This window comes from Melospiza georgiana, chromosome 1 (genome assembly GCF_028018845.1).
Source record: "Melospiza georgiana isolate bMelGeo1 chromosome 1, bMelGeo1.pri, whole genome shotgun sequence".
NCBI classification, from domain to species: domain Eukaryota; kingdom Metazoa; phylum Chordata; class Aves; order Passeriformes; family Passerellidae; genus Melospiza; species Melospiza georgiana.
The window spans coordinates 34587586-34605684 of NC_080430.1; the positions used below are offsets into that span (position 1 = coordinate 34587586).

The 18099-nt window shown below is 36.5% G+C and overlaps 1 protein-coding gene across 1 annotated transcript in view; it reads right to left on the minus strand.

Annotated features, from left to right (window-relative positions):
* Positions 1–18099, minus strand: part of HIBADH (3-hydroxyisobutyrate dehydrogenase) — an 85689-nt gene that overhangs the window by 51907 nt on the left and 15683 nt on the right. The gene's annotated exons all lie outside the window — the stretch shown is intronic.

Here is an 18099-nt window from a genome sequence, read left to right on the forward strand (position 1 = left end):
TCTTATGAAGTTTAAAGCAGTAAGAACACAAATACTATAAAATCTAGACACTCTAAAATGATGGTAGCTGTGATTATAGTAAATGAACACTCCCATTATATACTTGTATTGAATTTGCTACTTTGAAAAATAAGATTCTCAAACTGTTTTAAAAACAGATAAAGCAATACACAACAGTGCCATGGTTTTGACAGACTAGGTATACACATACACACATTACTCAGGTCAAATGAAAAGTCTAAGGGAATTTCTGTTTTCTGAAGATATTAAAAGACATTTTATTACTGTGTTCTTATCCTTTCTTTCCCCATTCCCCAATTTTTATCTAGCTACCTCATGAGATGCATCCAATCTTAAATGATACTAATTATTCTACATGTTATTTCCTTCGTCCAGACATTCTTGTTTTCATTTCTGTGCTGTGAGTCCTATAGCAGCTCTCAGCAGAAGTGGTGTCACACTGAATGGAACCATAGACAAGGAATCAAAGCTCTGTTATGGTGAAACAGATCTAAAAGCAAACTGCTTCAACTTACAGAGATTCTTTCCTCAGCAACCATTATTTTTAATGAGGCTAGTTTACTTCAGGAATCTTGGCAAAAACCAGTCATTTACTCTAGTCCTAGAGCAATGACTGCGAACTGGGCAAATACAAAGATTACATGCGATGTAAAATCTGCATGTGCATATCATTACAGAAAAACCCATGATGTGCTGGCAAAGGGGCCTGTCAAGCTATCGTGTTTGGTAATGAAAATAACAGTTTTATTCCAAACTCGTGTACTGTATCAGATTTGATAGAACAAGTGTTAACTAAACATCATGCTTAAAAGCTTTGATGAGAAAATCTAACACGTTAAACTAAGAAACAGTTCAAGGACAGCAGGAGGCAATTCCAGAACACAGGCGCAATCTATAAAGGCAAACTACCACAGCTTTTTGATGTTAAGTAAGTAGCAATATCAGTATACAACAAAGCTTAGAGGCAGACTGTTGTATCAAGTTTAAAAGTTTATTATCCAGGGTCAAAAGCCTCAATTACCTCTTCTACTAGATTTCTTAGTGAAGAAATCAGAGTTAAAGTATGATTTACCGAAAGCATTACCTAAATTATCACATGGGGTTTTGCTTATTCCCTTAGCATCTGAATTTTTAGTATCACAGTTATGCTGCGCCTCAGATACTCAGACTACAGCAAAACATGTATGTTTGGATTTCGACGAGGTGGGAGGCCAGAGACACTTACTTTGAAAACATATACATTCCTTAAAATGGGTTATGCCCATTTAATGGCCTAAGAAAAAGGGCACTAGCTCAAGAGGACTGGCACTTAGTAAAACTGTGGATAAATTACTGCATTAGCACTTTACATTCATACCTTTCAGGAGAAAGCATAAAAGTATATATCCAAAAAATACAAAATACAAAACTGGGGGGAAAAAATCCTCCTTAATCAAACTAGCGGTTTATTATGGACTTGACAATGTTGTTGCATTAAATTTATCAAACATGATACATAGCTATTTAATTTAATTGGTGAAATATGAATTACAAGTTATTTTTCATGGCTATGTGCTTTCTTTTGTCCTTTTATAAGAGAATGGAGGGCACGATTAAATGTGTATTTCAAAACTGATAATGGGAAATGGAAGAAGGATATCTTTTTAAGGCAAAAGAGGAAAAAACCCCAACTTCATAACTGTACTTTTTCATCTCTATCTAGAATACAACAAAATATCTTTGCACTGGATACAGAAAACCACATGGATTATTCTGTGTGTTCTTCTATGCCTGTTCCACAGGCATCTTCCATTCCACAGCTTTTCAGAAATTATGACCTTCACTGTGGATGAACTTATGATAATTCATTAAATAGAACACAGTTCTATTGCTATTATGTTACCAAAGCAAAACATGTTTTCTTGATACCCTGACATAACATCTTTAATATTTTACTGTTGCGAAAAAAATTATAAAAATCTAGAATTAAATCAATCTGGCATTTAGGAACATTAAACATCATTATAAGATATTATAAATTAAGCCCTAATAGTTACGGCATATTAATGGGATGAAGGAAGGAAATGCCTTCCATACAAACCTTTATAAATTATAAATTGTCAGTTTTGAGCAGGCTGGGCTGCAATGCCACCTGGTGGTTTCGAAAAAATAAGAGGATGCTTTGAACAGTGCTTAACGGCTTGGAAAATATGCAATATTCTATAAAAATGCCAAACACAGCAACAATGTTTAAGTTAATAATTTGCATTTCTTGGCTAACAAGTCTTTTTTTCATTCTGTTGCTCCCAGTGCATGGTATTTTAAGTTTTAAAGTTCGCATGTCGAGATCCAACTTCAACAGGAATTTTACAATTGATTTCAGTTGTGAGTTGAACTTGCTGATGAGTATATTACACTGTAAAGGGTTGCACACATACACACAGGGTCTAATTCACACAATAAATGCCTAAAGTTGAAGTTTTCCCTACTTGGGGAAAAATCAAATGCAGCAGAAGTCTAAAAGAAGGGTTACTGAAATGCTTTGTAAAATTACACTGTATAATTAATTCCATAGTAAGAACGTTTTTATGGTGTGTGTTGGTGACCTTTTATTACCATCAAGTTCACAATGCTGGTGGGCTGCCTTTTAATCCCTCCGCAGACAAAGGCCCTAAATAAACACAGATCCCTTCCTGGGAAAAAGTCCTCTCTGGTTAAATGGTAAGGAAATGAGTAAATCATTAGTAATCTTTAAAGCCAAAGCTATAAACTCAAGTTACCTTAAGTTAAAATGAAAGTGTCCTGCAAGAGTTTCAAAGTTCTGTCACAGATAGAAATCTCCAGCTCTTGACTCCAGACTAGGCGCCAGCTGATAAACAAACAATTTAAGTCAAGAGCTGGAGAATTCCCAGCTTTTTCATTTAATGGCTTTGGCCAAGAGTATTTATTGCCTCCAGTTTTATTCTCACTTAGCTCTAAGAGGAAATTTAAACTCATCATTATCTTAAAGCCCCATATGGGCCACAGTCAGCTCACCTGATAGAGCTCCTTTTACTCTGCCTAAGTTCTACTCCCCACTAGAAGTGATGTAATAGTGTAAACTAATTAAATGTAGTTTTAGGCTGACTTTTTAATAGGCTAAATAAATTTTGTTCAATATGGTTTATATTCCCACTTGGGGCAGTAATGATTCCAAAAAGTTTAACTTTACAGTTTCCAGTCTAAACTACTAGTAGTTTACTCCATAAAGGACAATTGAAACAAACAAACAAACAGTCTTCAGAACAAGGGCAACCAACTGTTAAAAGCAATTGCGTTGAAAATTCTTTGCTATAAATTGATCCACTGGCACCAGAACATACACAGAATCGTGAAAAAGCAGACTGTGTGACATTTCCGATATTTCAAACAAAACATTTCAGGAATGCAAGGACATACAGGTAATTAAAATTTGATGTTTAGTACTTGTTCTGTTTTTGGAATGAAAATAAACAAAGCTATGGAGCTGGAAATTAAATATTAACCAAGCATCCGTGGATAAGTCAAGATGTTGAATGTGGTGAGCAAGTCCAGCATGGAAATATTTTACTCTAACTCAACAGGAAGGTATCACCACCCTGTGCCTCAGATGCCAGCTTCCTCATTCTTTTCTAAACATATATACTAGAGGAGGTTAGACTTCTTTAATACATATTCTAATGCTTATTTCACCTCAGAGATTTTTAAATCCTTCAAGATTTAGATTTAGCACTTTCCACCTCATGCCAGGCAACTCCTTCTAATAAAGCATATTTGTCCTGTATATTAGAAACTTTTCTCCTAAATAAATTCCACATTTGTCAGAAATGGAGAGCACTGTGCTTAGCAAGAAGTCTGACTACCATTCCTAAAGAGTTAACAGAAGTCAAACTTGAAACCAGGATGTTATATTCCCCTCCTCCCAGCCCCCTCCCCACAAAATACTTTCCTAACCTGACTTGGCTGAAAAAGCCAATTAATTGTTCCAGTATCTGCCAAGAGCTCTTATTCCTTTAAAAATGCGGATAGTGTTTGAGACAGCTGGCTATTCCAAACCCAGGTAACACCCCTAAGTGTGGAAAGAATGAGGGAACACAAATTATGATTAGTATTTTAAATGGATTTCTAATGAAACAGACGGTGATATCTTAAACCTACTGCACTTCCAGCAAGTATTATTTAAAATGAGCAACACCACGTCTTAGATGCCTCTGCCACTCCACTGAGTATATGGAAGCAGATTAATGCAAAGTCCATTGAAACATGTGGAACTAGTTCTGTCTTTGTTAGGAACTGATAGTACAGACACTGTGATGTCATGCAAAACACAGACACATCAAGCAGCCACCAAATGACAGACAAGGACTCTTCTGAGCCTAAGCCATTGCAATCACCGTAGAAATTTTAGGTGAAATTAAGGTCATGGCAAAGCAGAGAAAACTTTGTGATGAACCTTATGCCAAGTATTGGGCTTAGTATTAAGCGAAGATAATTAAGCGTAATTAGATCCTTATTTACATTTCTACATGAATAAGAGATCTGAAATATAATACAGTACTAGGGAAAGCAGGAAAAAAATCCACAAAACTAATTTTGAAACATTTCTGCTCATTAAGAAGCTCAGACTAAGAAATTGCTGCTAACTGAGCTGTATATGGAGTCAATATAAGAAGCAGCAGTTATTTAAATTTGTTGACAGCGTTTTAATTATTATCAATTAAATACATCAGATTTATTATATGTCTTAGTCCTGTAACTTCAAATTTAAGCCACAGGTTTTATTTTTTGAAATAATCTCCCACTGAACTTAACTGGAACACTTTTGAAAGTGAAACACTTGTACACTTTTGAAAACCCTTGTATAGTGCACAAGTACAATTAAAGACAGGTAAGTTGAGAGCCAATATTAACAATTCCTAAATAGTGTGAAAAATTTCAGAGGTTTTCACAATATATGAAAATTGAAACACAAAAAAGAAAATCAGAAGCTGTTTTTTTGGGAGCATGTTTACAACTTTCTGGCCATTTTTTAGTCTGTTTACTTTTGTCTGTTTTTTAAGGAAAAGAAAAATGTGAAAGTCCATGTGCAACACTTGCAAACAGGGCCCTCATGGATGAACTGTGACTTTTGCAGCTTATTTTTCCCTCCCAAAGCTTAATTTCCATGCAGTTTACTTAAATCCATAAAACCTATGGAGTTCTATCATCACAGTAAATACATATTCATGGTGACCATTAAACTTCCCTAAGAAGTATCTGACTGGGGAGGCAATGAAATGATGGCACAAACTACCTCCAGAGTTCTAAGGTATTCAAGTGGTATTGCCCTCCAAAACCACATCAGCTTTGGAAGTTCAGATCCAACTGAAGCAACAGACAGAGGTGACCAGATGCAGGGAGTTACCCTCTTAGAAAGAGCTGTCAGTACAGGGCCATGTTCCAGTTAACCCTCGACAATGTTGCAAAGTGTCAGTAGTTTCAATAACCTACGCCAGCATTAGGAACAGTTAAAACACTTTGCTAAAGCCATCCATCAATAAAAGAAACACTCCTTTGAAATTGCAATCCATGCCATGCACTTACAGAAAAGTGCCTTTCAGATAATAAACCTTCTCCAATTCTCCTTTCCCACCAAAATACTGTGTTTTGGTGGGAAGGGAGAATTGACTTATTTTCTCATTGGAAATCAAGAGCAACACCTTGAATTTAGAAAATGTGTCTTATTTTATTGCCAGTGTGGATGTGATAGAGAATAAAGTGATAAGAGATTCAAAAATGCTCACTCCCAGCTCTGCCTCATGAGAAACAGCAGTATTCCTACTACTGAAGGGAGATGAAAAATGGACATCATTTCTTCTTCAATTAGAAGGTTAGGAAGTGAGTGATGCAATTTAAAGTGAGTCAGCCATTGCTGTGCTGAAGATAGAGAAATAGAGCAGTAATGAAATGCAACAACTTGCAAAGCCTAAATACTTAGTTCTGTTTCAAGGTCATGTTTGCAGATGTGCTTTGAAAACAACCATAAAATATTTTAACTCAATGTGATCCCATTTCCAAGACAGGAGTATAAGTCATTGTACTAAGTTATATTTCAACAGAGTTTAAATAATATAGCAACAAGGTTAGCTGCTGGAACTAGCAAACAATAAAACCTTGAACTTAGGTGTCACCAAATAAAAAAATCCTGTATGTTTAGTTGAGGATGAAGGATATTGCCAAATAAATGAAAGAATTAGCTTATAGTTGCATGAAAAGTCCAATCAAATCACGCCCAGGATGTCAGTTCTACACGGTGCTTTGCAACCTTGGAATTTGAAAGACAACAGCTCAGTAGTAAGACAGAGAGATTACACCACAGATACTTAACAGACACCAAGGACACACCTCTTCAACTTGCACTAAATTCCCATTCAATTGGACAGACTTAAACACATGTCTAAGTGTTATGTGTTGAACTGGACTTTGTAGATATGTTCTATTAAAGTATTTCTAACAATTTTCTTTGCCTTTACTGTATATAGCTTATAGTTCTTGGTCCTTAGCAATAAAGGGACACCAGGGAAAAAGTTATTAAAATATGTTTTGATAGTGATCAACTAATCACGTCTTGTGACATTTGATGCTTATTTAAGCTTCTGTTTCCGGGTTCCAAAGCTGAAATTTGCAGGTTTTAATAAATACTAAACTTTTAGTCTTCCGCGCTTCTAAGTGCTAATACCAACAAACTAAAAATTTACCAATAAAATTTAAAATTAGTTGTCCCTAAAACATTTAAGATTTGGAATGCCTGACCTATGAATTCACTAACCTCTGGAATTATACAGAGGAAAGCAAGACAGAGAAGACTTTCAAATACTTCAATGGGATCTAATGTTTTATGATGCAAAAAGCTGTTTGTATCTGCTGCAATAATTATACTTATGCTCCCCTTTTACGTTTTGCTAATAAAACAGAAGACAAAATATAACAAAGCATTTTCATTACTTGTCTGTCCAATCAGTAATCTGCATGAATTACCTGAAATAAAAGATCCCGAAAGGATGAGTACACAAGAAGCTGCCAAACCACATATTCTCTCCCTACTTTGTTTTCCATTGACTAGCTTTTTCTTGTAATTCAATAGCAAAGGAAAAAACTAACAAACACTATTGTACTTCACTACTTCTTGTGTAATGTGGTGAAAGAATTGACTCAGAAACTTGTTTTCTATTTTCAGCTGTATTATTTGGTCTAATAAAAGCTTCTCCCTCTCTGTACACCATTTCCCTTCTTTGTACTCTTAAGTCACTGTGCAAAAGCACAGTGGTACTTCATTACTATGATTACTACTGAAACATTATAGATACCTATTATTCATGTGGCAAGAATTTAATTAGCATAATAATAGAGTACTATGGCAAAAATTTCTGACTAAAAAGTGTTGAAATCCTCTGTGATTGAGCATTCAGGGGCAAGGGAAAATGGCAACTCACGCCACTTTTAGACTCTCAGAATTACTGCACCCAAGTAGTAATTTACAGAGATCCCACAAGAAATGGCAGAGCCATAGGAAATGCCACTCTAAACCACATAGGGTTACATTTGACTGACAACTGCACTCTGCCCGTCTTTTTCCAATTAAGCTCCATCTGCTTCCTCGGTTGGACTGGTTGGCCTAAGGCCTCTCAACAGGACACCCATTGTATGTTACTTCATCCACTTCCCCAAAAGAGCTTTCTCTGCCAGAAGCCTGGGGATGCTTCCTCAAAGCATGTCATTGGGCAGGGGCAGGCAAGATGGGTGGGTGGATGAGCGGGAGTGGATGTGCTGCATGTGAGCATTGGCAGAAACCAGAAAAAGCATGGGCTTAGTAGCTCCAACACATCCAAGGAAGGTTTAAGTCCCTACAAATTAAAATAAAAAGCACCATTTTTCTTTCATTATATAGTCTGACCAAAAAGCTTCTGAAACCAAAATTAAATAGTGTGTTCCCATCCACTCCTCAACGTACACACTCTAAAATAAATAATGGCCAAACTGATTTAAATGAGATTCTGTAGAAGAATTTGTGCTTGGATGAAAATGGCACATTTGAGCCTGAAGCAAAAGTAAAACCGCCAAGTTATAAACCTCTCAAAGGAAGGTTTATAATGGAAATGCCAACAGACCCTTAACTATAGTGGAGCTGTTAGGTGCCAATATATAAATAATTCTAGTTTTTGCGGTCACTTACGATAAATTAGATACAGTGCAAGTAGAAACAGTAGGGTTCTGATTCAGTAAACAGTAACAGCCAAGAGCGCACGTTTGGATTTTTAGACAAGTATAGCATAGATTTGATGCTGGCTCTGGAATGGAGTCTATAAGGACATTTGGACTTTTTTAAGTAGTAAGCAAGCCATATTCTGAATTCTTGAGGGCTTGTAAAATAAAAACCTCCTTAACAAGCTTTGCTGCCTACTGTTTCAATCTCCTAAGATTCCTCTACCCCAGTAACCAAAAAAAAAGCTCCATTCAAGATTGGTGTAATTGTCTACTAAAGAAAACAACATACTAAGTAAGTGCACACAGTCACATTTAGTGTTAAGAATTGCTAAGCATATTAATACAGAGGGAAAAAAAGTACCAGTGACCAAACAGTAACAGATTAACCAACTTCTTCTTTAATAGGTGTGCCAGTTGTTGCACTACTAATAGAAATGCTTTTCTATAGTTCAGCTTGTTCTGCAAGTGGATTGATGCATTTAGGTGATCATGTATGTTCATTTTGGTCCTGGGAGGAATTTGCTGCATTGTTTCACAGCAGTTAAGCCCCATGCCTTAAAATGATTCGTTGAGGCAGGGAGAGATGCTATTAGGGCTCTCTGCAGGAACTTCCATCTTGGACAGGGTGGGAGCCCTCTGAGGCAGCCAAGACTCAGGCTGAAGCTGTTAAGAGGATGCTCTATCTCAGGAACTCTCCAGCTTGCCAAATTCACATCAGTTTCTCATTTAGTGCTTCCGCTACAAAAGCCTACCACTGCCCCAGCCTCACCCCTAACTCCCCACTAAATATAAATCCTAAGATGAGCATCTGCAGAAAGAGGAAAGTTAGACACATTCCTAGTTTACTATATAGGGCTCTACCACAACAGCATTTCACTTGCTGATAACCTACTGAAGGTTCCTTTCTTCAGCTGTCCTTCAAAAAAGAGGAAGGAAATTGCTGTTATTCCTGCACATGCGACATAAAATTATTCAAGACAAAAAGCATCTAGCTGCTACCAAATACTGCTTTCAGATAACTAGCAATTGTAGCAATTCTGGAAGTAGTTTAATCAGAAAAAGGAAAAATGTTGGACCTCAGAAATCAACCAAGCTGGAACAGCTAACAATGTATAGTCATATGTCAGTTTCATAATGAAATCCACAATTTTAAGCAAACTCAAGAAATCTAGCACAAATAAAATACAAGTAGTATGCTCCTCAGCAAAAGCTAAAAGTCAACGTGACTTTTCTTGTACTCCCTATGGCAAACACACTTAAGAGCCACAAACCACACATTCCCACCATACATTATGAGAAAGCAATGGAAACACAGATTGAAAACAAAATGACAGCCAAAACGCACATTTCTGACTACTTATGGTTAAACTATATGGTTACTGAGTAACTAGGATCATACAGTTTGAAGCAACTCATTAAATAAAGCAAATGGATAATAATTACAGGTCAGATTAGTATTCCTGTCAACTTGCTAAGCTTCACATTAAAGAAAAAACCTCTAACCCTGTTAGTTTACCAGCAGACAAGCAACATATTGGGACACTATCAATAATATACCACTATGTGGATTTAAAATACATAAAGAGTTTAAAGTGTTACACAGTGTTTCACATGGCTCCCCCCATTTTACCACAAATAATTTAAGATTCTTCCACAACACAGGATAATTAAAACACAACTACTCACAGAATCAGGAACAGAAACAGAAGGTATGGCATCAGGGTAACATTTCTATACATTACTCTGTTCCCATCAAGCCATCTCTTAATTTTCTCTTACAAAGAGCTCCACTTAAAGCTGTATAAAGCTTATAAAATCTCACACAATGGGATTTTTCCCCAGCAAAACTACAGAAAATAAAATAAGTACCAAATTTTAAGGGTTAAAATTATAGGTCAAATACAGTGCAGTAAATAATTTTTTTCCCACTTCAGCTCCTATGTTGTGCTTGGCATGAAGAGAACTGTAGTTAAAAACTGTTTCTTCAGCTCCAGAACTGCAAGACTCTCCTCTGTTCTCCACTTTTCAGCAGACTGAAGTGGTGAACCAACAGGACTAAATACTGTTGGACAAACCGAAAGGTGAACATTTGAATAGTTTGTATGCTGACAGCTGGATTCTAAATACTTATTAATGGTAAAAGGCAATACTCTTTCCCTTACTGTTTTATTTCATGATACAAACAATGTTTGTTTTTAAATGTGGTTGAAGGAAGAAGAATTAGGAAATCTTGGTATTTCTACATGTTTCCTGTGGATTAACCAGGAGCTGTTCTGCTAAGGACACAAGCTCAATCTACTGCATGTCTCACAATGGGCGGTACTAACCCAAACACTGCAAATATGGCATAATTTTCAGGTATTTGTTTCAAGTGCAGAGGGATTACTTCTGCTAGAACCTTCTCCCCCCCTTTATTCGCACAACTTAAGAATCTTTTCAAAACATAAAAAGTCCTCCACTACAAGATAACATTCTGCAACGATCCAGTGACTTAGAATGGCTCCGGATCATAGGATAATATTGTCATAAATAAACCAAATACTTGGCCAACTCATCACTGTGACTTTAAAATTAAACAGAAGGAACCCAGAATGTTAGCACCATCCAGATGAGGGTCAATAGAAGACCAGCTTTCATTCCTACTCATCCTGGAATCAGCTATTTAGGGGATCAACAAGTGATTTACTTTCAAAAGCCTGTACTACAAGACAAAGTTAGCTGTCCCTGCCTGCAAAATTTACTCCATGTGGGTTTGTTTCTTTTCTTTTTTGCTCCTTTAGTTTAAGTGTTTAAAGGGCCTTCAAAGGAGCGTTCTATAACACAGAGCAGTTTGTGCAAAAATGTGTCCTAAGACTTAAGATGTGTCCTAAGGTTCAGACACTTAGGATGTTAATGTTTCTTTCCACATGTCTAGTGTATGATCTGCAGATCTCCCGTGATGAATAAGAGACAAAATAAAACATGTAATTCTGTATTGTGCCATATCTTCAGTGGCCCATCCATTTAAATAAGTGTTGTGATTTACCCCACCTGGCAAACAAGTACCATGCAGCCAGTTGCTTATTCACTCCTCACCCTTCCCCAGAGGGATGGAGAGGAGAAACATAAAAAAAGGTAAAATCCATGTGTTAACATAAGAACAGTTTAATAACTGAAATAAAATATAATAATTATAAGAATAATATCAATAATATCAATAATAATTTTTAAATGGTGAAGAAAAGGGAGGCAACAAAAACAGCAAAATAAAACCCAAGAATGATAAGTGATGCACAATACAGTTGCTCCACTGAGCCCATTCCTGAGCAGCAATCAGCCCTCACAGGCAATTCTCCCAGTTTACATACTGAGCTATATGAGTTCTATGCAAAGGAATATAACCCTTTGGCCAGTTCAGGTCAGCTGCCCTGGCAATCCTCCTTCCTGGCTTGGTGTGCAACTCCTTATTGACAGAGCATGGGAAACTGAAAGTCCTTGACTTGAAGGAAGCACTACTTAGCAGCAACTAAACATCAATGTGTTATCAACTTTATTATCATTCTAAAACAAACAAAAATGACATTGTACCAGCTACTAGGAACAAAATTAACCCTATCCCAGCTGAAACCATTTGGACTTTTAGTTTTTTTTTTTTTCCAACAAACAAGAATTCCACACACAGACTGAAAAAATCTGTTTATGGCAACACTCAATTACAAGCACAACTGCTTTTTATTAAGATTCAGAGAAAAGTGCATTTTCTCCAGTGGCACCTCCGAGGCTCATAGCTGGGGTCTGTCCCCATGGTGATGGGCACTGTGCAGGCACAGGGCACTCCCAGTCTGCTCCCTGCAGCGCCTTCCAGTTCGGACTTCCCGCTCTGGTGTGCCTGGGGCTGGGCTCTCTGCTGGCATCTGCACCATCCACATTCAGCACAGGGCAGAATCAGGACTCATATGGAGTCAGGGGATTATTAAGGTCTGGTGCTCATCATCCCCACTGTCCTAAAAGCACAGGAATCACACTAGGTTGTTTTGGCTACGTGAAAAATACACGCTTTGAACAAGGCACTCCATTGAAAGAACAAAAAGAGAGAAAAAGAAGCCCATGAATGTCTAAAACCAAAACAAACTCAGTATAAAGCTTCAAAGTCATCACTTCATTCCAGAAACATTCCAAACACCACCTGCAACCCCTTAACTTTAAACATTCCCTAGGAGAAGAAATCAAAAATTAAAAAATTATATTAAATTAACTTTTATTCCCTAGGACTTATGACAGGCTGGCATTTATAGATCTTTCTTACTCTGGGTATCTCAGAACATTTGACAGGAAGAGGCAGATACTAGCATTAAAGTATCCACAAACAAACAGAGCAGTTATTAGGAATGTGGTAAGAGCCCACATGCAGCCGTGAATATTAGAACCATTTTTACTGAGAAAAGGAATGTTGGCTCTAACTCTGCAGTTATTCCTTACTCTTTTTCAAAGAGTGCCACAGGGATTTCTAACTTCCATCTGGACAGTTTTCCTTTAACTGTTTTTGAACACCATGTGTGAGAACACAACAGGATTGTAGACATTAGAGATGGAAAAGACCGATTAGATCATGTAGCCATCCTCCTGCCAGTCGTAGATTTTTCCCTACAGAATAGTTCCTAGCACTTTGCCCAGTACAGTTTAAAGCATGTTAAGATATTTGGCTTCAACCATCTCCTTTGGAAATTATTCCACAGTGTATGAAGAATGTCGTTAGGACATTTTTCCTGGTAGACACAGCACACATTTTTCTTTCCTTAATGATTTCCAGCCTATTATTCCTGGTTATGTCCCATTGAGCCAGCCTGAATAACTCATCTTTACACCTTCGAATAAACGGAGACAGATATGTTTCTCTGCACATTGGTCACTATTTGGCCAGACTACACACAATTTTATTGCCAAAATATACAATATGCTTTAATAAAATAATTTATTCCACCCTTTTAGTCATTGTAGGATTGTTGTCTCCACCCCAGTGAACATTTTTAGATGACTCTCAATAAATCTGTGTATTCCTTCTTACCTTCTGCTACCTTTTATTTTATTTTATAGAGAATGCAAAAGGCATAATAGGCTTACAGAAGAAAAATAGCCTTGCAAAGTCAGCACATAAGTAAACATACTGCCGAAGTCTTCTGAAACAGCAGCTGCTGCCAACATAGAGATATTTGCACAAGGTTTATACTTCCTCCCCTTCCTGTGTCAAAATATACATCTTAGCAATGTGTAAGATTTTCAAGACTTTCAGTTCTTTCTTCTCTCCAACAAAAGAGATCTACTAAACTAGCTTTATTTTGACAGACAAGTATTGGTATATAATTTAAACCATAAGTTATAAGAAATCAGGAGCTTTTTAAGCATCTCAGATTTCAAAACATTTCTTCATCCTCATTTCGGCTTCCTAAATCAGTTCAGCCAATTCTTCCCTTTTTTGTCATCAGTTACTTTCTGCATTATTTTCTCTCATCTAAATTTCAGAAGAACTTGTAATATTTTTCACACTACCTGTAGTATTAAGGTTGTACATCATAATTTCTACTACCATCCCTAAATCACAGACTTTGCAAAAAATGAATATGATCAAATGCATTCAGCAAAAAATGTAAACAGAGAAATAAGGAAAGATGTCAGGAACGAAAAAAATTACACAAGGCACATAGTAACTGAGGAAGAGCAAAGCAAGTGAGGTAAAAGTGTTATGCTCAGTACCAGGAACACAGAGAACATCATGGCCATTCTGAGCACACACATTTGGGCTTTAAAAATAAAGCATAAAAACATAAATCCAGAATCTATAATGGAGCAAATACTACTATAAATTTAGATGCTTTTTCTTGCCAAGAACACCTACTATTGAGTGGGAGAGGTCAGAATTATTAGTTCTAAATTCATGAACCTGCTCTATCTTTATAGTGTTTCAAGGATCCTAACAGATCCAATCACTGCATTACCAGACCAGAAAGGCAAAACCACACCAAACCTCTATACCACTGAGTTCAGGACACTCCTTATTTTATTCTTTGTGTTTCTTAAAAATACATGATGTCTCAAATTAGAGATTTTGAATTAACCCACCAAGTTTTCCTCTCCCATGAAGTCATAAGATTGCACTTCTCTAAAGGTGCACAAAGCTAAAGAAAAAAAGCAGACACAACTTAATGAAGACAGTTCAAGTAGCTCTACCAAGGCTCCCCAACAAAGACAGGTCTATTAAATTAGTTTAATTCTGGCAAAGGTATTGATTATGCATCTTTATTAAAACAGAATTTGCAAGCTAAGAGATGCCATGTTTGAACTACTCATTCCTATTTCCTATTTTTTAGTCTAGTCTGAAGGAGTCTTTCAAATAATCTTTGCAAATATTAGTGTGCATAAAGTTTTAACTTCTCTGCTCCCCTTGGAAAAGGCACACCACAAAGTGCCTTCAATGTTCAAGTAAGAGAAACACATAACTCGCTTCTCCTATTTTAGGAAAGTGCCCTTTCTATGAAAAAGGAAAAAAAAATTTGCTATCCTGAAATATATTGCTCTTTGAAATATAATAAATAAAATAAAATATCTCCAGAGTGTTTCAGAGTGTTTCTAATATTTTTTTATTTTTGCTCCATATTAAGTAGAGATCTGGCCATGCAGGGAGTAAGTCTGCAATGCACGATCAAGCACTCATATTGTACTTTTGTTATCAGCGACCTGAAGTCTTAACTTGTTAGTCTTACTACTACTACTGTTTCCATCACTTTATGATCAGCTGAAGCTTATGGAAGCAGTACTCTAAGATGAAACAGTTTGAAATGACAGCTGGAATAGAAAATACAACCTCTTCTAGCCACCTCCAATGCACAGTTTCTAAAAAAAATATCGTTTATTCTACTCTTTCTTACCATTTTTAGCATGACTACAGTTCTCTATATGACAGCTGTTATTAACAATTAGCAGTCTGACTTTTTAACTGACTACTCTCTTGTCTAAAGGATACAGTGAGGAGGAAGATCTAAAGTTTCATTATCAGATCTTAAAGAACCAGACTAACAAAAGAATTGAAAATCTTTTTTCATACCTCCAAAGCCAGAAAAACAAATCAAGTTGTCACATCTTTTTGTGAAGTTCCAGTAGAATGCACTACAATGTGCTTTGAGCAGATACAGAGCTGATAAAATTTTAATAGTCAGTGGAAGGGGAAAGAAGTTGAAAAGGCTGTATCTGAACACTATTAGTCTATGCTTACAACATAGAAAGAATTACATTAGAAATTAAAAAAAAAAAAATCAGCCTTTATACTGAGTTGGAGAGAACTATTACAGCAGTCAGTGAAGCCACTAGTGAAATTAGCTCTGGATTATGAGGTGAGAATCTGTATCATACTTCTACTGAAATCAGTGGGAGGACAAACTTGACACAATTCTTGAAGGCTAAATTTAGATCCTGTACTTAGCCAGTAGAATCTTGTGCCAACAGGAGTCAGTTTTAAATATGCTTTTGAGATAATGTGTGCCTTAAAATACTTTTATACATACCAAGATGAAGAACCCAAACTTTGCAAAGAGATAATTTTCCTGTCTAGATTAAAACAAACAAACAAACATAGATTTTGAAGATGTTTCCCCATTTCTCCCATGCTCACAAAGAGATAACAAACCATGGCAGCACTGGGAACCATGACACAACTTTCTCATGTGGACCTGCAAGAGATCCTAATCCCAGGCTAAAGCGATTGCTATCTCTAGACAGCATTAGCAGCATAATCTGCATGCAACCATGGGGATGAGAAGTATTTTCTGAAGTCACTTAATACAAAATAATACTATAGTGACTTGGTGCATCAACTCCTATTTAATGGGTCCTGACTGTAAGCTGCAAGTAAATGCTATAGGCCAATCATATGAAGAAGAAAGCATTAAGTTGGCATGAAGGCCCATCTGGAAAAAGATCAAGAGAAAGAATATTTCGGGGGCAAGACTGCAAACAAGCCACTAAAATCTGGCCCTAATGTTAGGCCCAAAGATTATTCATTTGCAATGTCAGAACAGGATTAAAATCACTGCTCTCTCTCCCTAGAGTTTATAGACCAAGCAATTTTCAAAATATTATTCAGTTTGTGAATTTGTTCACAGTGAATGAATGTTAACATCAGGCAACACCCAAATACCTAAAAACACAAGTGGAGTTGTCTGCCAATAACAGCTAGTAAACAGATAGCTCTAAAGAGGACAGTTCAGGCATGCTGCTTTCTCTTCCTCCTCCCTATGTCCCACAAACACTCTCCTTGAAATTCCTGCCAACTCTATTGCATTGCACAGCAACAGCACAGTGCCTGCCAATTTCTGGAGAGCCAAGCATACTTCTCCATTTAGTGTTTTGTCTGAAGGCCAACAATGCAGTCAGGACATATAAAAATACCCCAAAGACTTGATGTGTTAGGTACTGAAAGATGGAAATAACAAAGCATAGCATTAAAGGTTTTTTCCAACAGACCTAACTTCTCCACATTTCTAGCAAGTGCCCACTTTAAACATGATTTGTACAGAGCACTCCTTGGGCTTCACAAATATATTAAGGATAGAAAGTTAAGTCTACTCTTTCCCCCTTATACAGGATATTCCTCAATCTGTAACTGACACTAGCCACCATTCAGATAAACCACTAACACCAAAAAAGCCATCTGTATTCATAGCAGTCAGCTATATGTTATTACATTAACTCTGTCTTGGCCTTACCATCTTCTCAAGGAACAAAACCCCCTAAACAACTAAAGCTGCTTCAGAATCAAACTTTTCCTTTTCTTCTCTGTAGTTATAGTCAGACTTACACCAAACACTTAAAGATAAAAATAAATTATAGACATTTCTAAAAGGTAAATAATTCCTTCAGGAAAATAACATACTTGGCAGAAAGGGATTGAAGAAAACAACATAGAAGTAGGTCAGAATTGCCCAACTGATAAGCAAAAGGCCATACTGTGTTTAAAAAGAAGGACAGAGATACATAATCTGCCCACAATACAATTTTTCTGTGGTTTTTCTTCCCAGGCTGATTAGCTATCTAGCTTTATAAAAGAGAACTAACATTCTGGCTGGGAAGCAAGAATCTTGTCTTCTCCATTATATTCTTCAATATCACCTACCTGGATCTGCCTACTTTCTGTTCACAACAGAATTTGGATGAAAATTTTGGCTTCTAGTATATAGTGGAATCCTGCCTTAGTTCCCAGTTGAAAATTGAACAGACTGTTAGTTTTTGCTCATCACTGACATTCATCAGGAAAATAAAGAATTCTCAAAATGCCAGTTACCTTAACTTTTAGACTGGACTGTAAAAACCTTAAGATTGTCACACATAAAATGAGGTTTCCTCACCTTCTCATTCCAGGTATTTTGGAGAAGAATTCAACAATAGAAAGGACCACTTTTGGTTTTCTTTTCAAAACATTAATTTCATCTTTCTGTTCTCCTCTGGCCACAATTTGAGAAGTCTTTCCTGCTCTGTATTATTTCTTACAAGAGACTAAATACTCAGAGATCAATAGTTAGCAACTTTTAAGAATAGACAATTATCACCCATATTCTTCAGCTGTTATAAAAACCAGACAAATCTCCGTTTTCTTTTGATAAAGACATCTTATATTCCTCACTTCATTATCTTCTTTTTAATTAATGAAAAAGCAACATAACTGCTTAATGACAACCAGTTTTTCCCTAACAGGAAGAAACAGATGGAGGCTAAAGGAATGTGAGCAACTGCATAAAAACGCAACTTTATGAAAGTTAAATTAAAAGGACCACTGTACCATACCCAAGAAAGCTGTTTCACCAAGTGTAA